Below are 24,183 nucleotides of genomic sequence, written 5' to 3' on the forward strand. Positions count from 1 at the left end.
ATCCCTCCTTAATCAGGGCCAACGGACCTCTGACTGGATGGCCATAGAGAAGTTCATAGGGAGAATAACCTACTCCCTCCTGAGGGACTTCTCTATAAACAAAGAGAAGGCATGGCAGTAAAGGTCCCACTTTCTTTTCAGAGGATCCTCTAAAGCACCTATCATGCTCTTCATGGTTCTGTTAAAAATTTCTACCAATCCATTTGTCTGGGGGTGGTATACGGTTGAGAACTTGTAAGTAACTCCACAGGTTTTCCACATGGCTTTCATGTTGTGGGACATAAAGTTTGACCCCCTGTCGGATATTACTTCCTTAGGAAACCCAACCCTGGTAAAAATACCAAGGAGGGCCTTAGCCACAGCCGGAGCTGTAACAGTCCCCATAGGAATTGCCTCAGGGTACCTAGTAGCATGGTCTACTACAACAAGGATAAACCTGTTGCCTGAGGAGGTTGGGGGATCAAGGGGACCAACAATGTCAATCCCTACCCTCTCAAATGGGACTCCCACAACTGGGAGAGGCACTAAAGGTGCCACATTCTTGGAGCCAACCTTACCAGAAGTTTGGCAGGTATAGCAGCTCTTGCAAAACTTATTTACTTCAGCCCACATTTTTGGCCAATAGAAGTAGAGTGAGAGCCTTTCCTTGGTCTTCTTGAAACTCAAGTGACCAGCCAAAGGAATCTCGTGGGCTAAGTGCAAGAACTGTTGTCTGTTTTCTTGAGGCACTACAAGGCGCTTGTAGTCTCCAGGTTCAGACTCAGTTGGTTCACTGTAGAAGAGGCCATATTCCCAGTGCAACCTATACTTCCCAGGCTCTTGCTCATCAGCCTGAGAAGCTGCCTGTTGGCAGAGACCCTCCAGAGTTGGACATTCTCTTTGTCCCTTACGAAAAGCTGCCCTGCTGGGCCCACCTTCTGCCAGCAAAGACTGCAGCTCAGGATGGTCCTCAGGGTCCAGATCTCCAATAAGTTCTTGGCATCCTACTAGCTCTTCTTCAGAGTCTAGTTCAACCACACAGGGTTGTACCACCCTCTCAGCCTCAGCTGGAGGTGGAGTTACGGGTGTAAATGTGGACAACCGAGGGGAAGTCCTTGTTGGAAGCACTGCGGTGCTTGCTGCTGGCTTTTTTCTAGGAGTCTTGGGTTGCCCCTTTGCTCCTGATCTGGTAGTTACAACAGTAAGTTGCTCCAGTGGGAGAGGAGTGATCTCTGTCATCATCTCCTGAGATAACCCTCGCAGGGTTTTCTCTCTTGCAGGTTTTGTGAGCTCCTGTAACCTTTTACTAGGAGGTCTGGGGGTATGTGACACAACTCCAAGAGCTTTCAGGTCATTACCCAACAGAACCCTACCTGGTACTTCACATTGTATACTGACAGGTATTTTTACAGCCATATCATTACACTGGATGAGAACTGGTAACTGGGGACACATCTGCACAGGCCCTCCAGCTAACTTGGTGAGGCATTTGGGTGCCTATGCAACATCCTCTGCCTTGAAAAATGATTCATCCACCACAGTTATGCTGGCCCCAGTGTCCCTAATGGCAGGAGTCTCCTGACCATTCACCTGGACACTGTCTTTATAATACTCTTTAGTATTATTGGGGATAGAATTAAACACATCTAAATTCTGTTGTTCCCACAACCCCAGAGAGACTAAATAAACACTTGCTGAGACACCAAGGGGTTCATCAGGCAGCAGTAGAAAGTTTCCACTTGCCATTGGGACTTCCTCTTCTGGAGCGAAGGCTAAGGAGGCAAGCTGGATCCCTGAAGGTTTACCCTTGCATCTGGGATCTCCTTTCACATGGTCAGTAGAGCCACAAACAAAGCATTTACCAAATGCTTTCTGGAATGGTGGCTTCTTCTGGCCTCCCTCTGTTTTGGCACCAGAAGGTACACTATTCTGCTGTGGTTTTCCTTGTGGCTTACCCTTATGGTTTTGTTTGGGGCCCTCTTTGGAATTTGCAGTATTAGAATTCTCTTTGGAGTCCTTTTTAGGCTGTTTCCCCTCATCCTTCTTCTGAGTTACCCCAGAATCCTTGTGAGTGGCCCTGTTGGCAACCCAAAATGTCAGCAGCCTTATCTAGCTTTCTGGAATCTAATTCCTTTGAATCAGCCAAGTGCTGTCTGAGCTTAGGAGAGCAGGCATCATAAATTGACTCCAACTTAAAAAGATTCTTCATACCTTCATAAGTGTTCACCTTGTAAACTTAATCCATCCCTCTAAGTTTTTCAACCCTTCACTCACCCAGGTAGCCCAAGGGGTACCATCATGCTTTTTGAGGGTTCTTAACCTCTTAAGATTCTGGGAAGGGGTCTTCCCAAATCTAGCTATCAGAGCTAGTTTCACACATTCATACTCTTTGCCATCCTCCTCCCCCAACTCCATTACCACATCAGTTGCAACAGGGGGAAGCCTAGAGAACAACCAGATGAGTAAGTCATTTCCTGTGATGTTCTGGAGCCCATGATTATATTCAAACAGAGACAACCAATCCAACACATCCAACTTAGGCTCATACATACCAACCAATTCTTTAGGCATCCGGGGTCTTTTAGGACTGGAACTTCTAGAGGAGCCAGAGAGAGAAGCATTTTCAACAGACAATTTCTTCATTTCTAGCTCATGCTTGAGCTCCATTTCCCTTAGCCTTAGTTCTCGGTTCAGTTCCTGGTGTCTTTGTTCAGCCTGAGTATTACGTTTTTTAAACTCTAATTTAAGTTTCATCTTCTCTAGTTCAAGATATTGAGGACTTAGTGTGGGACTTGGTAAAGGTCCAGTAGGTACAGCAGGTAGAGCAGACAGAGGCCTGGGGGGACAGTCACAGCAACCTCGCCCTCCTCTTCTGACTCTTCCTCAATATCATCAACATTTGGTTCAGTTTCAATCTCAATACTGTTATCTACAATTGCTGGAGTGGTAGGTTCCTCTGAACCATCTGCCAGGCTTTGGTTAGCTAACAACCTTTCTATTAGCTCCATTTTCTTGCCTTTAGTCAGTAGATTCTTATGCTTACAGAGAAATCAGCAGTTTTTGTAGCAAGGGACTCTTGACTATAACTTTCCATAGTTAACATGTTAGAAATATTACTTTTTCAGTGCTAAGCTTTGTGGTTAGTTGCACTAAGGTATCTTAAAGCACTCTAAAATGTATACTCAATACAAATCCCATCACTGCCACCAGTGTTAGGCAGAAACCTGTGCAGTTCCCTTTGGGAACACTGCAAAAGATTTAGGACTACAGGTGTTAGCAGTAAACCCACTTGGTAGCAGTCTGTACCACGCAGATTTACCTGGTAGCTGTGGCTGAGCAGTCAGACTTCCCTCAAGAAGAGTCAGGCAGTATGCAAAGTATACACAATAGGCACTCAGACACAATAGCCCAAGCAAACACTGACCAGAGCTTTAAAATATATAATTATTTATTTAAAAACACACTGGTTGAAACACTCCAAAACTCTTATTGTAAAACACTCTAAACACAGTTATTATTATAATACATACAACCCTTATTCCTTATCAGACAAGTCTTAGTTAACACCACTTATTTCCAGACAGAGGTGAGCGCTTAACTATAGATGGCACTCCAATAAGTTCATGAAGAAGGGAGGGAAAAAGACAGAATATGGGGAGATACACCACTCTAAGATTTAGGAACACTTTTGGCAAGGCAGAAGAGCAAAAGTCACTTGTCATCCAAAGTCCATAGGCTGGGCCCACTCTTAGAGAGAGCAGAGCACAAATGCGCCCAAGATCACACAGTTACACTAGGCTTTGAAAGTCTTGCAGAGAGTTCGAAAAGAGTTTAGAGAGGCTCAGAAAAGTTAAACAGGGTGTCCCAGGCTAACCCAGGTTCGAAAGCCGGGGGCTAAATCTACCCTGTACAGTTGGTGGCAAGGGAAGCTAGGCGGAACACGGTACCTTAAGTGGGAAGGATCCTCCAGCGGTGGCAGTTGTTCCTGGCAGCGGGTGCAAGTCTCAGCGTCGTCCAGGGGAAGAGAAGATCGCAACTTAGAGGAAAGATGAAGGTTGTTGCACTGCCAGGGAAGAAACCAGCCACAGAGTTTTCGGTTAAAGGTATTACCCTTTATTTCGCGGTCGTGGTAAAACGTGGTATTCCGGTTGCCGGGGTGCTTGGCACAGGCAAGGCGGCCACGAGATGCGTCGGGAAGGCAAAAAGACGGTGAAACTGGTTATCCCCACCAGTCAAAGGAAGAAGACTCTCCGGCGGGAGATCTCCTCTGTCGTCGGGAAAAGTGGTGAGACGGTCCAGCAGGGCTCCACCGGTGGTGTCGTCGTGGCAGGTCAGCTCAGCTTCTCCCTCGTCGGATTCTTAGGTCCTGTGGCGACTTGTGAAGTTCCAGTCCCCAAAGCCCTGCTTTTATGCAGAAAACCCCCATTCACTCAGCCTAGCTGTCACTCAAACATGCTAAGTTGTGAGCCGGCCGGCTCACCACTTGGGCCAATCAGGACGGAGTGCGACTTGAGTTGCCTAGGCAACTCAGTCCAGGGTGCCTAAATCCCCCTCCACCCCTCCTAAGTACCCCAGACAGAGTGTCACCACTTTGGAGGGCTTCTTTGGAGAAGCCCGCCAAAAAGTGGAACTAAGGGCTCGACTTGGGTTGGAGTCACAGAAGAGAACACAAACGCCATTTTAGAACTGAGTTTTGGCAAAAAATACCAACCGGAGAATTAATAATAATTAAATAAACCGGCGGTATGTTCGAGGCTATCGTAATTAAATAAATTTAGATAGTAGCCTCGAACAATGAGAAAATCCCATAGAGAAATATCCGCGGTTGAATATAAAAAGTAGTATGCACTGCCACCAGCCAAAACTCGATCAGGGGGGACGGAGAGGTGGCCCCTCGACTAACAGACCCCAGGGCAATCGAAGTGCCCCAGCCAGTACTTCCACAATATGATGATTTGTACTGGTTCTGTTCAGAATTCAAGACTAGTAAAGTCAATGGTGACTTTACATGCCCTGGGAGACAGTAGTCAGTCCCAGGGTATGGAGTCTATACTGGGGGGTCACTATGACACCCCTGTGTTACTGCACTGAGGGTGCTGTGTAACACACATCACAAAAACACATGAAGCCCTATGGAGTAAAAGACCCCATAGCCCATTAAACACATCTAGAGTCAAAGGAACACACTCAAATCATGTCCAAGAGTGAGGGTAAAAGTGTCTCACTCTTGGCAGGAGAAAAAAATAAACCCCAGAAATCCAGCAAAGCTGCTGGGGGACTCACTAGGTTAGGAAATTCAGCCTAAACAGAGAATTCTCCCTAACAGTCTAATAGTGAGCATGACAGTACAGTGTGGATCCCTTGTGTGAAAACACTATTTCAAGGCGGAAAGAAGGCAGGGCTAGCGCTGTTTAATTGAGCTGAGCCCCTGAAAAAAACAACAGCTGTAGAGGCGTGTGAATGTTTCAGGCTAATCCCGTCGGTAGAACGGGGAAGATCTGCTGGCACCTATGGATGGAATAAATGGTGAATGGAAACCCACAATTAATACTAGACATGGTTTTAATATAGCCGACCCAGCGCTGGAGTAACCTTATTGCCAATGGACGGGTATGGCATATACCAGCAATACGCAGAAAATGGGCCAATTGGTCGGCCATCTGGAGTGCTTTTTGTTGGGGTTAGTTTAGACGTGAATTGTAGGGTAGTTACTCCTAAAGTGGAAAATGGGAATGTGTTGCTGATTGAGGTAATGATTGGGGATGCATTGCCCCAGTATCGCATGTCGATTCTGAACATTTTCTGAACATTTATGATCCGCCCCGGGGAGCTAACACAATAGAAGTATTTGATTGTATTGATGATATTATCACTGATTGGGGTATCTGTGAAGAATGAGACATATTTTTGGTTTGGGACCTAAACTCACACTGTGGGGTGCCCCCTTCTATGGGACAACATAGGTGCATTGCCTTGAATAGCATAATGAAATCTAAGATGCACAATTGACAGGTTACCTATTGGGTCAGTTCCTTGTCAATTTGGGAATTGACATGTATAAATGGGGGACAGCACCGTTAGGGTCCCTTTAACATTTGCAGTTATGTCTACATACCTACTGTGCACGAACATGCAGTTATAATCATTCAAAGATGGTGCTCTGCTTTTCGAGCAACCTCGAGCGGCACAGCTGAAAGGACACGCGCACATGCGTGTAGGTTGTCATGACAATCAATCTCTTCCATGTACTCGGAAGACGCTACGGTGACCACCGCAGCATGCGCTGTCAGGCTCAGACAGAACCCAGCAATTAACTCCTTGATTGCACACTTACCCCGCCAGTAAATAGACATGTTGCTGATACCGGTACCCACAACACTGGTCTCACCACATGCCGCTTTTGTCCCACAGGACACACGGACCCAGGAAATCATCCTAGCTCGACTATTGGATTGCTGGATCCCTCTCACCTCCGTAGGTGAGTGTGCATATTCAAACAAGTTAATGCTAACACGACTCCATTGACTCCAATGGCCATGGCGTGGTACCCAGGGCTACAATGAAGCGACTGGTCCCATGCTTGGCCATACGTTGATACCATGCCCACCGCAAACGCCATATCCATTTTACATTCTGTATCTACCGCACTTGCTGAGAAGTCATTTGAGACTGATGACAATTTGTGTTGAAATCAAAACTCAACAGTTAGACACACGTCGTGAATGCACAGGTCAGTTACTATAGACCATTGGTCATAGAGTTTGGCTAATTTACCTTTAAGGAATAGTATCACTGACATAGTATTGTCAATATTTATTGCAGAGAATCATCAATATCTCACACCTGACGAAGGGCATGAATGCCGGAAAAACATTGTTTTGACACAGAAGACACAATGAGCACAACCCATCAATCTTAGTTCCTTATTCTTCTTGCGAGAGATATTTGTGTTTTAACTATTATGTAATCTCTTGAAAAAGCTACCCTTGTTGTATGAACAAATCATACTGATTATTTTCCTATGTTACAACTTACACTTTTCTAAATTTGTTTTACTATTGAACGCATTTACCTTGATAAATATTCTGTTTAAATCATTAAAATGGTGTAGACATTGTTAGCCAATAGTGTGCCCTGATTCTGTCATCTGATCCCTGTTGGACCTTTTTCCGGCTAAGTTTTCCATGGCAGATGGGCTCTAAGACTTCTATTATTGACTATTATTGTGGGAATCATTTGTTGTTGGAAAATGTGTCTAACTTTGAGGTTCTCGCTAACCAATATAGTGACCATGCTTTACTTACTTTACACCTAAGTATGCGTATAACACCTAGATAGAGATTGGCGATGCTAATATAAATCATGCAGGAAATCGTGTGACTTGGTCCAATGCAAACATACAGCTGTTCAATATGGACCAAATTCAGATTGCCCCTTAGATCTACTTGAATGTACAGCTGCGGAAATAAAAGAATGGTTATGTAAAATGACACATACAGTTGGTATCATTAAGGGTAAACAAATTGGGTCTACCGAAAAAGCTGTGAAAAGCTTATATGACCTTGATATCCAGATTGCTAAATGTAAATTGAGCAGAGATCTTCGACATTTAAGAAATAGTGCCAACAAATCAAAGCAGGTGGCAGCGAAGATTAAAAAGCTTTAAAACTGTTTTAGCAATTGGGTAAAGAGACATAAAGCCACGGGTTGTAACCTAAATTGATAACATTTAATGGAGGTTTCATGTACTAAGAACACGCCCTCCATCTGGAAGATTTTAACATTGGCGGTAATCAACTTCCCTAGATGTTGTCATTTGACTGGCAGAGCCTGTGTAAATATATCAGGAACCTTAAGAGCTCCAGGGCAACGGGTCCGAATGGGTTAGCGGTGGTGGTCCTAAAACAAGACACGAAAGGGTGGGCAGTGGTACTGCTACATCTATTTTCTAAGGTGTGCCAGGAGCGTAAGATCCCATACTTGGTCCCAGTGTTTAAGGCTAGATATAGGCTTGTACCCGAGAATTACAGACTTTTAGCAATGTTAAATGTCACAGGTAAAATATTTGCATCATATGCCCTTGTGGAATTGCAGACATGCGTTGCGAAATACAATCTGTTGCACCCATTTTCAAACTGGGTTTCGACCGGGGCTAGCACAACTCAAAAACGTTGGATACCCTTATTGTACTTGCTAGTAGCAAACAAAATCCATCGCTGTATATCACCTAATGGATTTCCAATCAGTATTTGATTTGATAAACCGTGACATCTTGAGGAAATTAGAAGCAAGGCGCTGCCCGTCTTGGCTGCTGGAAATTGTAACTGCCCTCCCCATTAACACCCCTGCCTGTATTTGCCTGGGAAATGGGGGTTTGCTCTGTGATTCAATGCCTATAAATAGGGGGGTGCATCAGGGATGTGATTTGGCCCCTATATTTTTCAAAACGTTTGCAGCAGATTCACTAGTACGGTTAGATATCTCTGCTATACATCCTTTGAAAATTGGATCTAGGGTGGGGTCTTCAGTGTTGTATGCTGATCATTTCATTATGTTCAGTCAGACATTTGCAGACATGACGGGCATGATAAACGAACTGGAGAACTATACCTTGGAAAATTAGTTACAAGTTAATTTGGGGAAAACCAAAGTGATCTCCCATTAGAAGGTAAATAGGTCTTCTATGTCCACTAGATTTGATTAAATCGAATACACTGAGCATTATAAATACTTGGGGCTTGAGATCTCTAGTGTTGGTTATTATGCAACCATCATTGCTGGGAAAGCAAGGAAAGCTATGCAGCTAACAGCAATGATACACACATGTATGGAGCAGCATGGAGGATACTCATTAGCAGGTATACTACCACTATATAAACCATGGTTTTGCCATACCATTTTATATGGGCTGGAGGCCCTGGCAATGCAGGACTTCTGGTGGCTCAATAAAATGGAGGGAGCTTTTTGGAGAAAAACTTTAGGCGTCCAACAATCCACCCCTATGGAGTATCTATGCCTTGAGTTGGATTTGACCTCATGGGGAGCAGTTGCCCTGAAGAAGTGGGGTATTCTATTCATTAATTCACAAACAAATTCAAAATGCCCATTACTAATGATTATTGGTAAAGGTCTTGAATTTGAACCCCTCAAATACAGGTACAACTACCTGAAGTTGAATGGTGAGCTCTTCAGGAAACTTGACTGGGTCCCAAACTTGACACAAGTTCAACACTTTGAATCACTTAAGGGTGCCTTTGTGAAAAAATTGACAAGCGGCATTAAGCGACTATGCACTGGTCTGCATGGTGACACATACCATTTTCAAACCACAGCAATATTTTGTATAATGTCCCCACCCAGCAATGCGTAACAGTCTTCTGATGAGGATAAATCAGTTGCCACTATGATCAATTTGGGGAACAAGATGGCAACTACTAATAAATAACATATTGTCGGATATGCAAATGCCAAGAAATGTAGAATCTGTGAGACATGTATTTACGAAATTCCAGAGGCTAGGGACGTTATATATGACCACCCTTAGCAAGCTGGTTATCAACTATTATTCAATTAAAACACTAGAATTCTGGATCTAATGTTTGAACACGGATACCATCTCAACGCAATTGACACTATTTTAGGTATGGCAGCGTATTGAACTCCATTTTAGGGATAATGAAACTGATAGCAGTGTGAGAAGAAGCAGCATTTAAATAGGAGCATTTTCAAATTTGTAAAGACTGTGGTGTTATAAGTTATATTTATCATCTTGTTTTGGCTTTTTAGTTTTGGGCTGTACTGTAAAGTTTGTGTATGTACATTGTACTATATTAATATTTTTATGAATTGTATGTTTTGTCTTTTAAAGATTCATTATGTTTATTTTGTGCAAAGTTTGAAATTAACTATGTCACAAGTAAATAAAATAATGAGAAAATACCAAATTTGATTATATAGGTTACAATGTTATCCCACCACCCTCATTGGCTATCACCTATAGAACATGCTAATGCCATTCTATACTCCCTGGATCGATTGTTGCTACTATCTAGACCCACTCCCCTAGCACGTGGTTCCTCTGCATGGTCACTGTCAGATACAGGTATTGGATTGGTTACCCGAACATAATGGCATATTGATAAATTGAGACTGCCACGTGATGTGCACCTCTCCATTCCAGACGCGACCAGAGTAAACTGGCGAGGTCAACTCTGCTTTAAACACACAATAAGCCTTCACATTATGCCCAACGCTGAGGGGCACATAGGTTTCCTCCCCAAACGTTTGCTTAATTTATTGGCCTTAACTTTTATCCTCCTATCCCAAATCACAGGATGTTCCAGACATGGCTGCCCCCATGTCTACTGAAAGCCACAGGTGCCTGGTAACAATGTGACTGGGGCACTGCACTTGACTCCAAATTTCAGTGATTTATTTGCTTAGGATGTGTGTCTCCTTGTAATTCATATGGGATGAACACTTTTGGGGAGGGCAGTAGTGCTCTTACATTTCTGCTTGGCCTCTTGGCATAACTGAACCGTATGCCCTGTTCTCATGGATTCATCCTTAAAAAGGGCTGATTCCAACCAGCTCACATTCCATTCCCACCACGTCCGAGCCCTGCAGCTGGATACAATTAGCATTTATCTATGTACCTCTGTGGTTCTGATCTCGGCTTCTCACCGGGGGAACAGGGAAGGGGATTTGTTGTTCACATTAACTCCAAGTGGCCACGGCTGCACATCAGGGCCTGTGTTCTATTCTGTAAATAATGTTCTCAGGCCTCAAATTCCAAAATGCTGTTACTTCTGTTCGGCTAGCGCACTGACCTCGCTGTTGCCACAGCACCTTTCTGACTCCCTCATCCACCTACCTGAACTCTTCTCTAACACCATACATCAGCTTCTACCGTTACCTACAACAACTAAACACAGGCCCTATAATACTGCCCTATCTATAACCTTGGCAACTGCAACATTAGTAAGTTTGTTGCTCTTTCTGTCTTAACTATATATGAAATTCTAATATATGTGTCAAACTTAACTAAAACAATGTGTGCTCCTGCTTCTGTGCAAACCTCAATCTGTTCCCATGATAGTTCAAGCTAATAGGTTTTTCTCAACCTGTACCTTTTTGCCTTGCTGGAACGCTGGATGTGCATCCCAACAGTATCTATTTATTTATTTAGAATTTGTATTGCGCCTATACAGCAAATGGTGTTTCAAGCCACATCGATACAAAAGAGGGGGGTGGGACAGGGACAAAAACAAAAACAGTTCGACTAGGCCAGGAATCATTTGGATTGCGGAAGCGCAGTAACAAGTTGTACAGAGGAGAGATGCGAGAGGTTTACATTAAGTGCAAAGTGAACAGGTACAACAAAGCACAACGCCGGCAAAAGAAGAACACATTGGAGGGGTGCACAGATTGGGAAAGCCTCACCTCAAGGTGCAGGGGGTTACATCAAGTCTGCAGGTATATGTAGGTAAAATGCAACATTGGAATACCTCAACTCATGGGGTGGGGGGCTAAATCAAGTTTGTAGGTAAAAGTAGGTTTAGACAGGTAAATGGAACAAAGTAGGTATGAGTTGCAGTTTGGAGAAGAAAACAGGCAGCACAGAAGAATGCAAAGTCAAAATCGGTAGTTACAAGCAGGTAAAATAGAAATGCAGCACAGCTCTGAATACAGGGTCAAAATCGGTAGTTACTGGCAGGAGAGATGCAAATGCAGCAAAGGGCTGACAGAAAATGTACATTGGTAGTTACAGCTGGGTAGTATGCAGAGGCAGCACTAGGCAGAATATAGAGTCAAAATCGAAAGTTGCAGGCCAGTATGATTGCAGAATAGGTAAAATGCAACATTAGGGAGGGTGCACAATTTGGGAGAGCCTCACCTCATGGTCAAAGGGGCTACATCAAATAGGCAGGTACGAATAGGTGTGTTCAGCGCAGGGCGAGAGTCTCAATGTGGTGGTAACAGGAAGGCTGAGTACAAAATACAGCGCAGGGCTGAGAATATTAATCCGGTGGTAAAATGTAGATTGAGTACAAAATACACAGCAGGGCTGAGAATGTTAATCCGGTGGTAACAGGTGGGTTGAGAACAAAATGCATCGCAGGGTGGGAAGGTCAATCCAGTGGTTGAAGGTGAGTAAGGTACAAAATGCAGCAGGCACAGGAAGGAAAGCAGCAGTATCGTCGTGAGTGCACAGATTGGAAAAGCCTCACCTCGTGGTGTGAGAGCTGGTTTGTGGGTGAAATAGGTGCAGAGCGATGATCAAGTGGGTACACAGTCCCGCAGAGCCTTACTACGTGGTGCAGGGGGGCTGCGTTGATAACTCGGAACTTGTGCGCAAAGTAAAACAAATGATCCATGGTAAGACTACACTGATATGGGTAGGAGAAGTGGGGGTGACAGCAGGGACTATAGAAGGGACAGTATGGAGCAGGAGGCGGGAAGAGCAGGTTTAGAAGCCAAAAGCTGACAACCGCTGGTGAGAACAAGGAGGAGGAGGTCTGAAAGTATGTCTGATTAGCTGGAACATTAATGGTTGAAACTCCATTGCGAAAATAGAAGTGCTACTTGATTTCCCGAGGAATTGGTAGCATTTTTTGGTCTGTTTAAATGAAAATCACCTTGAATGAAAGGATAGGCTGGTAGTGCAGGGTTGCTATGTACATGACATTGTATCAATTGGGTGTTGAGGGGGTTGTTATGTTTTATATGGGCAAATATGCTATGATCTTTTTTTGATGAGTTAGGGAGATGGAACTGTGCCTATTGGCAAGATGGAAACACTTCATCGATTATTGAAGGCTTTGTGTATTCACCTGATAAGGATGACCCTTGGATTTATGATGTGATAACTTTGGGGCTAGTTACCTTCCCATTACTGTGTCTTCTGTGTGCAGACTTATATATAGTCCTTGATCCAAGCTTAGACTCTACTAATACATAGACCTATATTAGTAAAGTGAAAACTCTGGATGTTATCCTGTAAATGATGTTTAAGTTTAATTAAGTAGATGTTTGGCGAGGCCTCTAACCCAGAATAACTGACTTTTCTTCTTTCTCTAATAGAAATAATCACTTTTCCCGAATATATTTCTTGCTTGCTACGCAGAGCACTTTCTTTTACCAGTGTGGCTATGAAGGCCTTCTTTTATCTGACCATTAACCCTTGAAGGAACGTCAGAGCTAGCATCTTGTTTGAATAGCCAATATCTGGGACGGGAGTGGGCCCCACCTCCTGGGATGGAATGGGTCCCTGACTCCTTGAGAAGCCAGCAATGGCTGTTGATGGATTTGAGATGTGAGGACATCTTAAATTGGAGTGTATTTTTAAACTTGTTTTACTTCCTATGTTATTAAACCAAGGGAAGTGAAAAAAGCACTGCAAGGCATTTTTTGTGTATTTATTGTATGGGAACAACCTGATATGCAAACAGATATTACTAAAACGTGGTTGCTGCCTTTTCTGGTGGGACTCATCCAAGAGACCAGGTTATTTGTCTATGTTCGCTCAACTAAGAGGGGCATCTGCAATTTAGGCACATTTGAAATTATCTAATCCAAAATTCATGTGCTATGAGTAGATTCTATGAAAAGATTCATACCAATTTAAAGCAATTGCTTCTTCACTATAGGTGTGGAAATATGGGAATCCATCAAGGGAGTAATTTTAGGAAGGGGGGCAAGGGTGTGCGTGTGTCCACCTTTTGTGCCACACCATTTTGTCCCACTCATTTGGCAGGGGCCCCTTTCATTATGATGTCATGTTCTCCCTGCCAACATTTTCAGTAAAGTTACTCCACTGGGAACACTCTGTAATTCACTCTGTATATTTCACAGAAACGTTTGTTCCGAAATCATTGTAGCATGTTCCTTGATCAAAACCAGCACCTTCCATTCTGGCAGAATTGGGGTGGGGCAGTACTGAATTTAAAAACAGCAATTAAACCTGTTTATGTTGTCTACAGATTGGTCCAACCAACAAAGTGAGTGTTTTAAAAAAATATTTGTCAGAATTGTATAGATCTGATTTGGCCCACGTACCCAAGTGGCTTATGTAAACCAAGAAGATGTTATTTGGTGTTGGGTATCTCATTTTACTATCCAGCCAGAGCCAAAAGACAAGCGTGGGTTTGATATCTAAACTGCATGTGGTACAAATGAAGAAATTGACAATTGAACATATTTGCAATGGTGCCCATGAACATAAAAGAGGAACACATGACTAATAAGACATGCAGACTGCCAATGGCCCTGAAACTATTTCTGAAGCAACACCTTGGAGTCCTTCTATTGGAGTACACATGACCAAATGGCTCCCAGACACAACTGATAAATGACAAGGGCCCTCATTACGACCCTGGCGGAAATCGAAAAACGATGGCGGAAATGCAATACCGCCATCGAATAGCGCTCGGTGCGACTATGACCCGTCACCGCAAAGTACGAAGCCATTAGCGACACCGTAGTGAACGCCAACGCTAACTGCACCAAGCACGCGCGCGCGCGCCATGCCAAACCGCAAACACCACCATGGTGCAACGGTACGCCAATTCCGACCCTAGCGGACATGTACCTAACGCCATCAGGCATGGCGGAATGTACCATTCCGCCATGGCGAGAAGTACGGCATCGCGAATCAACCGTAAACGGCCCCACTGAGTGCCTGTACACCGCTCCCTGCCCACAAAGTACAACTCCCCGTAGGTGCAATGAAGCCACAATGCAACCATTGAAATGTACAAGTCACCCATGCATGCCAACGAACAAAAGAAACACAACAGGGGCCAATGGGAGCTGCAGGGCACAGATGGCACGAATACAGAAGCCATCCCAATGGACATGACCACAGTCCCCCACCAAGAAACGCACGCAAACACAGGCACCTGTGACCAGCAATATACCGAAAACCACATCATTCAACCAGTCCACCTGGCTGACCGGCATCTGTTACACAAAACCCAATCCCCCGCCCCTGAGCATGACAACATTCAAACTGGCATATTGGCAGCCCCCATCCCTGACCTCACTGGGCTTCGTAGGCAAACGCGCACAGCACAGTACCACGCAACGAAACCCCGAAGCTGGAACCCAATGCAGATCTCCTCACAATACATCGCCCCCCAAATAGGCATATGCCACATCACTTGCAAAGAAAAACGCTACACGGGCCAAATCAGAATAGATATTTATGCACATCAAAATCACCAAGCACATACAGCCATCAGGCCATGAAATCCAAAACACCAATCACCATTGTGGGCTGCTTCCGCAAGAAATGACCAGCCACTACCTGTGTGTCGCCCTGTTCCCCCATGGTACACAGAGCCACATTCACGTCCGATAAGGCAACATGGAAGCGCACAGAACCGCAGGGCCGTCCCAATGGGGAGGCACTAGTCCAGCTGAAAGGCCGAAATGTTGCTCCGAGCCACCAGTACTGCGTAAGGGCATGTGGCCCATTGGCGATCGTCCCATAAGATCGTAATGCTGCTCCACTGATTAACACGAAGCAGCAGGTGTCGGGAGTAAAATCCATCTGCAGGAGTGGCATACAGATGGCAGTGGCAAAAGGGGAGGAGATACCTGTCAACCAAAAGAAAAGAAAAAGAACAGAATGGCCATCAGAACTACATACCAACAACTCACTTCAATGATCACACGAAATCCACAGCCATATGCATGCTAGCCCACTCCAAAGGAACATCACCACCCCAAAACCACTTGCGACTCATAACCATCTATATCGAGGTGCAAACACCATCGCAAACGAGTGTCTGAGGGCGCCTCGAGACAGGGAGGGCTCAACAAGGCCAGATGGACGATGGTCCCACTATGGCAGCCCTGCATCACATAGCGTAGGGGAGGCGGATAGATCCCAAGAAGCCCTGTACATGGCTAACTCTGTATCAAATCACCTGCCCATGCATCCATCCATCATTCCCTCATCCCGGGATCAAAATGCCTGAATAATTACTCACATGACATTAGAAACATCCATTGAGTCTGTGCGTTATGCAGCCTGCTAAATCCACAGTGCCCCAGCCCGTAATTCCAGTGTTGTGAAGTAACATGTATTTGGGAACGGACGGCCTCATCGCCCACGTAGCTATTGCGCATCCCAAACTATTCATATCAATCATTGCTCCCTCGCCATGGGCCCTGTCTCAAGGACATAGAACAATAGAACGTTACATTTGCAGTCAGACCTGTGGGCATCTCCTCGCCGCTAGCTGGAAACCGAAAGCGCCGCCCTTCGAATTCCTCATTTGCAACATCACGTCGAAAAGGCATCTGTGGCCGTTTGAAATCACTAATCATCCCATCGAGTGCGGCTGTGTGTGAAAATGGCAACTGCCTTCACCCACGAATGGGACGCCCCGCCCGTCGTTGCAACTCGGTACAGTGATGCATGAGGGCCCACCGTTACTCGAGTACTACGTCCCACTGACCCCTCACAAATCTGTTCGCGACTGCACAGATAGTATGTGAAACAATGGGACCACAGCAGAATGAACATATCAACCAATCTTACACGGCCATCGGGTACTAATACATGATTGCAATAGCAAGATACAATTCCCCGAATTGCAGCGTTGTGCGCGGGACGTGCTCGGCCAAAGGGGAGAGCAGTTTGCACAGGTGGAATCAATCACCACAGGTGGAGGCCATACAGCCTGAAAACACATAAATTGCACAGCCAGTCTCCTCCCACAACCACACCGAAATGCTACCGGCAGGACTCGCGATGTTGGCCCTGGGGGACCTGATAGCACTGCAAGTGCTCCGACTCCAAGAAGTAGACGAACACCAACTACAACCAGCCGCACGGAGGAGACGCAGGAGGAGGAGGAGGCCAAGGCAGGGCCAACAAGGCCCACCAGCACAGCCACTACCACCACGCAGGCAGCCCGCAATTCAACGCCTCCGAGCACATCCGTTCAACCTCACTGATGAGCAGATCCACACCCTCTACCGTCTGGACCGGGACACCATAGCCGCCATTGTGGACATGACACAGGCTGACCTTGTCAGCATGATAGATAGCCCAACCGCCATCCCACCCCTACTGAAGGTGGTGTCTGTACTCCACTTCCTGGCCACAGGCACCTACCAGCACACAGTCGGACAGTTGCATGGCATTTCTCAGCCACTGTTCTCACGGACACTATTGCAAGTGCTCGATGCCCTCCTGAAGCACGCAGACGACTACATCTCTCTACCACGCTCGGAGCAGGAAATAACCAACACAAAAGTGGGATTCCATGCACTTGCCGGCATACCGGGTTGCATTGGTGCCATCGACTGCACCCATGTTGAATTGGTCGTCCCACATGCCATGGAGGCCCAGTACCGCAACCGAAAACAATTTCATTCTCTGAATGTACAAATGGTGTGTGACTCCAACAGGATCATTACACATTGTTGTGCCCGATTCCCTGGATCAACCCATGATTCTATGGTCTTGAGGAACTCTACAATACCACGCTACATGGAACGACACGCAGGGAACAGATCCTGGCTACTCGGTGAGTCTCATTACATGCATGATGATGTGGGGTATGTGAATTGGCATTGACCTGCCAGGAAGGGGGGGGGGGGTGTGCGTACGTATCAATGGCATTCCACATCATACGTTTCTCGTCCACATACAGGTGATGCTGGATATCCACTGAAGAGATGGCTCCTCACACCAGTCCGGAACCCACGGGACCAGCATGAGGAGGACTACAACCATGCCCACTCACGTACCCGTGTAGTCATAGAACAGGCATTCGGCCTACTGAAGACCCGTTTCCGCTGCCTCAGCAGGTCTGGCGGGGCACTCCTGTACCGCCATGAGAAGGTTGCAAAGATGGTGATGGCATGTGTCATGCTCCACAACATGTGCGTACGTAGAAATGTGCCCATGCCCCCTGACGCAGAACTGCAAGCACCTGATGATGGTCATGATGAGGGTGGGGATGTGGCAGCACCTCATGGAGTCTGCGAGGCACCGGAGGGCCGTGACATTCGTCAGCATCTCATTGATGTATGCTTCTAGCACTCACGCCTGGTGGCTGATGCATGGACACGGGACTCGTGGCACTGCGTGTGTCTGGGACATGCACAATATGGACTGTACGCCTATGATGGCCTAGTACACAAAGATCAATGTCCACACTTCTCATTGGTTGATCGTGCACTTTTTATGGCATATGTGATATCATGTTGAACACCCTATCGACCCGCCACCCAAGTGAGCCCAACACACCCCCTCCACCCTCCTACCTCCCACCCGAACACCAGTGTCCAAAGATGCTCATTGTCAGTGGGCTGTCGCTATTGCATGCCCCCTCTGCGGGTATCAGGGGCACCCCTGCCTGTGGAGCGCAGGTTCCTTCCAGATCTACGTTGGGGGCTGCCCTGGACGGAACTTGCAACGGATGATGTGTCTGCCTGCTCACGTCCATGCATGTCCCTAAGGGTTTGCGAGAGCTCAGTGAGCACACGGCGCACTGCGGCAAGTTCGGCACATACGTCTTTGGACGTCGCATGCAGTTCCCCCCTCAGGCTCTCGGTGCTACTCTCCATTTGGACTCTCAGGCTCTCGGTGCTACTCTCCATTTGGACTCTCAGGCTCTCGGTGCTACTCTCAATTTGTGCCCTTAGCGTCTCTGTACCTCTCTCCATTTCTGCCCTAAGTGTCTCTGTTGATGTTTCTATGTCTGCCTTGGTGCCCCCACATTCATCGGCATGGCCCTTGAGGAGTGTGGCCATTTGCTGCTGTTGGACGATTAACTTGTCGAGGGACTGTTGCCTCTGCTGGGCCATGGCCATTTGCGGTGGTGTCACAGAGGGGCTGTTGTCCTCATGTTGCCTTGCCACAGGGCTTGTGGGGGATGGCCAGTCGTCGTCTTGTGGCTGCACCTGCGTGGTATCCTCATGTTGTACGGGAGGGGACAGACAGGGGGATTGGGACAGGTCATGGATGGATCTGACCTCGACATCCCCGTCTTCTGTGTCCGAGCATGCTGCCATCAATGGGGTGTCACCTATGGTGCTGCTGCCACCAGAGGCAGTGCCTTCTGTGGCATCCATTGGGGGGACCTGTGGTGGTGGTGTTGTGGCCATGCTGGCTGCTGGGGTGCCTGTTGATGTTCCCTCCTCTGTGCTGCCACCTGATTTGTGCTGCTGCCGTGTCTTGATGCGTGCAGCTGAGGTGGAGGGTCTCTGGCCGTTGGTCTTGGCCCTCTTTGCAGGTGTGCTGGTAGGGGTGTCCTGTAGCTCGTCGTTTGGATCGGACCCTGTGGTGGAGTAAAGGAGGGCGAGGGTTATTGATGGGTCAGTGGGAATTGGAATGGCATTGTATCACATGCATTGGGGTGGTACCTGAGGGTGATTTGGGTCGGGGTCTTGGAGGTGCTTTGATTTGTGTGTGGAGTGAGGGTGCAGTTGTTTGGCAGCCTGCAGTTAGGGTGTGCCTGCTGCACGTGTAGTGCGTGTATTAGGGGTTTTTAATTATTTATGTATTTATTGTGGGTTTTGACGTGCGCTTTCAGGCCGATGTGTGTGGACGTTCTCCTGGACATGTGTTTCTGTTGCACTATGTGGACGCATGGTACTTCACATGGTTGGACTTTGTGGATTTGGCATTGTTTTATCTGGCCCACCTACCTGAATCTTCGGATGTCTGCACTCCTTTCTCCATCCCTCCGACTCCCTCTATGCTCTCCATTCCGATGGTGGAGGCACAGATTTCTTCCCAGGGGGTCAACTTGATGGGTGATTCAGGACCTCCCCCGGTGGCTGTGGCAATGTTGCGGTTGGCAGAGAGTATGCTGCGGACGCGTATCCGCAGGTCGTCCCATCGCTTGCGGCATTGCTGTGGGGTGCGGGGTGCGGTCCCCACCGCACTTACCCGCTGTGCCACCAGAGCCCATATGGCCTTCTTGTTTGCAAGTGCCGTCCTGGTCATTTGCGTGGAGAAGACGACGGCTGCATTCTCCTGGAGGGTCTCTGTTAGCACGGTGAGTTCCTCACGGGAGAAGTGGACCTGCCGCTTGCGGTCGCACGCTTTCTTCGCTACTTTTCCCATTTTTCGTGGTTTCGCTAGGGTGGTTGACGGGTTGGGGTGTGTTTCAGGGTAGTGATTTTAGTGGTTGTGTGGTTTTGGTGTTTTTATAGGTGTACGCCGGGATGTTTCCCGTTCCGGGCCCATGTTTTAACTTCCGTTTCCGTATATTTCCGGGCACCGTACTTTCTGGTAGGCGCACACTGCGGTGACCGCTAAGTGGGGTGGCGGTATTGCACCTAGGGCGCCGTACGGCGGCGGTGTGGGCCGTTTTGGGGTCATTTCCGCCATCGCGGACTTTGCACTTCCGCCGTGGCGTGGTGCTCGTGCCCGATGGGTCGGAATGGGCCGCACTTTGCTCCTTCGTACAATGGCGGAAACGCTATTTACGCTGTGGCGCTCCGGTCAGTCGCTTTCCGCAAGGGTCGTAATGAGGGCCAAGGGCCCTCATTACGACCCTGGCGGAAATCGAAAAACGATGGCGGAAATGCAATACCGCCATCGAATAGCGCTCGGTGCGACTATGACCCGTCACCGCAAAGTACGAAGCCATTAGCGACACCGTAGTGAACGCCAACGCTAACTGCACCAAGCACGCGCGCGCGCGCCATGCCAAACCGCAAACACCACCATGGTGCAACGGTACGCCAATTCCGACCCTAGCGGACATGTACCTAACGCCATCAGGCATGGCGGAATGTACCATTCCGCCATGGCGAGAAGTACGGCATCGCGAATCAACCGTAAACGGCCCCACTGAGTGCCTGTACACCGCTCCCTGCCCACAAAGTACAACTCCCCGTAGGTGCAATGAAGCCACAATGCAACCATTGAAATGTACAAGTCACCCATGCATGCCAACGAACAAAAGAAACACAACAGGGGCCAATGGGAGCTGCAGGGCACAGATGGCACGAATACAGAAGCCATCCCAATGGACATGACCACAGTCCCCCACCAAGAAACGCACGCAAACACAGGCACCTGTGACCAGCAATATACCGAAAACCACATCATTCAACCAGTCCACCTGGCTGACCGGCATCTGTTACACAAAACCCAATCCCCCGCCCCTGAGCATGACAACATTCAAACTGGCATATTGGCAGCCCCCATCCCTGACCTCACTGGGCTTCGTAGGCAAACGCGCACAGCACAGTACCACGCAACGAAACCCCGAAGCTGGAACCCAATGCAGATCTCCTCACAATACATCGCCCCCCAAATAGGCATATGCCACATCACTTGCAAAGAAAAACGCTACACGGGCCAAATCAGAATAGATATTTATGCACATCAAAATCACCAAGCACATACAGCCATCAGGCCATGAAATCCAAAACACCAATCACCATTGGGGGCTGCTTCCGCAAGAAATGACCAGCCACTACCTGTGTGTCGCCCTGTTCCCCCATGGTACACAGAGCCACATTCACGTCCGATAAGGCAACATGGAAGCGCACAGAACCGCAGGGCCGTCCCAATGGGGAGGCACTAGTCCAGCTGAAAGGCCGAAATGTTGCTCCGAGCCACCAGTACTGCGTAAGGGCATGTGGCCCATTGGCGATCGTCCCATAAGATCGTAATGCTGCTCCACTGATTAACACGAAGCAGCAGGTGTCGGGAGTAAAATCCATCTGCAGGAGTGGCATACAGATGGCAGTGGCAAAAGGGGAGGAGATACCTGTCAACCAAAAGAAAAGAAAAAGAACAGAATGGCCATCAGAACTACATACCAACAACTCACTTCAATGATCACACGAAATCCACAGCCATATGCATGCTAGCCCACTCCAAAGGAACATCACCACCCCAAAACCACTTGCGACTCATAACCATCTATATCGAGGTGCAAACACCATCGCAAACGAGTGTCTGAGGGCGCCTCGAGACAGGGAGGGCTCAACAAGGCCAGATGGACGATGGTCCCACTATGGCAGCCCTGCATCACATAGCGTAGGGGAGGCGGATAGATCCCAAGAAGCCCTGTACATGGCTAACTCTGTATCAAATCACCTGCCCATGCATCCATCCATCATTCCCTCATCCCGGGATCAAAATGCCTGAATAATTACTCACATGACATTAGAAACATCCATTGAGTCTGTGCGTTATGCAGCCTGCTAAATCCACAGTGCCCCAGCCCGTAATTCCAGTGTTGTGAAGTAACATGTATTTGGGAACGGACGGCCTCATCGCCCACGTAGCTATTGCGCATCCCAAACTATTCATATCAATCATTGCTCCCTCGCCATGGGCCCTGTCTCAAGGACATAGAACAATAGAACGTTACATTTGCAGTCAGACCTGTGGGCATCTCCTCGCCGCTAGCTGGAAACCGAAAGCGCCGCCCTTCGAATTCCTCATTTGCAACATCACGTCGAAAAGGCATCTGTGGCCGTTTGAAATCACTAATCATCCCATCGAGTGCGGCTGTGTGTGAAAATGGCAACTGCCTTCACCCACGAATGGGACGCCCCGCCCGTCGTTGCAACTCGGTACAGTGATGCATGAGGGCCCACCGTTACTCGAGTACTACGTCCCACTGACCCCTCACAAATCTGTTCGCGACTGCACAGATAGTATGTGAAACAATGGGACCACAGCAGAATGAACATATCAACCAATCTTACACGGCCATCGGGTACTAATACATGATTGCAATAGCAAGATACAATTCCCCGAATTGCAGCGTTGTGCGCGGGACGTGCTCGGCCAAAGGGGAGAGCAGTTTGCACAGGTGGAATCAATCACCACAGGTGGAGGCCATACAGCCTGAAAACACATAAATTGCACAGCCAGTCTCCTCCCACAACCACACCGAAATGCTACCGGCAGGACTCGCGATGTTGGCCCTGGGGGACCTGATAGCACTGCAAGTGCTCCGACTCCAAGAAGTAGACGAACACCAACTACAACCAGCCGCACGGAGGAGACGCAGGAGGAGGAGGCGGCCAAGGCAGGGCCAACAAGGCCCACCAGCACAGCCACTACCACCACGCAGGCAGCCCGCAATTCAACGCCTCCGAGCACATCCGTTCAACCTCACTGATGAGCAGATCCACACCCTCTACCGTCTGGACCGGGACACCATAGCCGCCATTGTGGACATGACACAGGCTGACCTTGTCAGCATGATAGATAGCCCAACCGCCATCCCACCCCTACTGAAGGTGGTGTCTGTACTCCACTTCCTGGCCACAGGCACCTACCAGCACACAGTCGGACAGTTGCATGGCATTTCTCAGCCACTGTTCTCACGGACACTATTGCAAGTGCTCGATGCCCTCCTGAAGCACGCAGACGACTACATCTCTCTACCACGCTCGGAGCAGGAAATAACCAACACAAAAGTGGGATTCCATGCACTTGCCGGCATACCGGGTTGCATTGGTGCCATCGACTGCACCCATGTTGAATTGGTCGTCCCACATGCCATGGAGGCCCAGTACCGCAACCGAAAACAATTTCATTCTCTGAATGTACAAATGGTGTGTGACTCCAACAGGATCATTACACATTGTTGTGCCCGATTCCCTGGATCAACCCATGATTCTATGGTCTTGAGGAACTCTACAATACCACGCTACATGGAACGACACGCAGGGAACAGATCCTGGCTACTCGGTGAGTCTCATTACATGCATGATGATGTGGGGTATGTGAATTGGCATTGACCTGCCAGGAAGGGGGGGGGGGGGGGTGTGCGTACGTATCAATGGCATTCCACATCATACGTTTCTCGTCCACATACAGGTGATGCTGGATATCCACTGAAGAGATGGCTCCTCACACCAGTCCGGAACCCACGGGACCAGCATGAGGAGGACTACAACCATGCCCACTCACGTACCCGTGTAGTCATAGAACAGGCATTCGGCCTACTGAAGACCCGTTTCCGCTGCCTCAGCAGGTCTGGCGGGGCACTCCTGTACCGCCATGAGAAGGTTGCAAAGATGGTGATGGCATGTGTCATGCTCCACAACATGTGCGTACGTAGAAATGTGCCCATGCCCCCTGACGCAGAACTGCAAGCACCTGATGATGGTCATGATGAGGGTGGGGATGTGGCAGCACCTCATGGAGTCTGCGAGGCACCGGAGGGCCGTGACATTCGTCAGCATCTCATTGATGTA

The sequence above is a fragment of the Ambystoma mexicanum genome, chromosome 8 (genome assembly GCF_040938575.1).
Source record: "Ambystoma mexicanum isolate Mex_15411 chromosome 8, UKY_AmexF1_1, whole genome shotgun sequence".
Taxonomy (NCBI): domain Eukaryota; kingdom Metazoa; phylum Chordata; class Amphibia; order Caudata; family Ambystomatidae; genus Ambystoma; species Ambystoma mexicanum.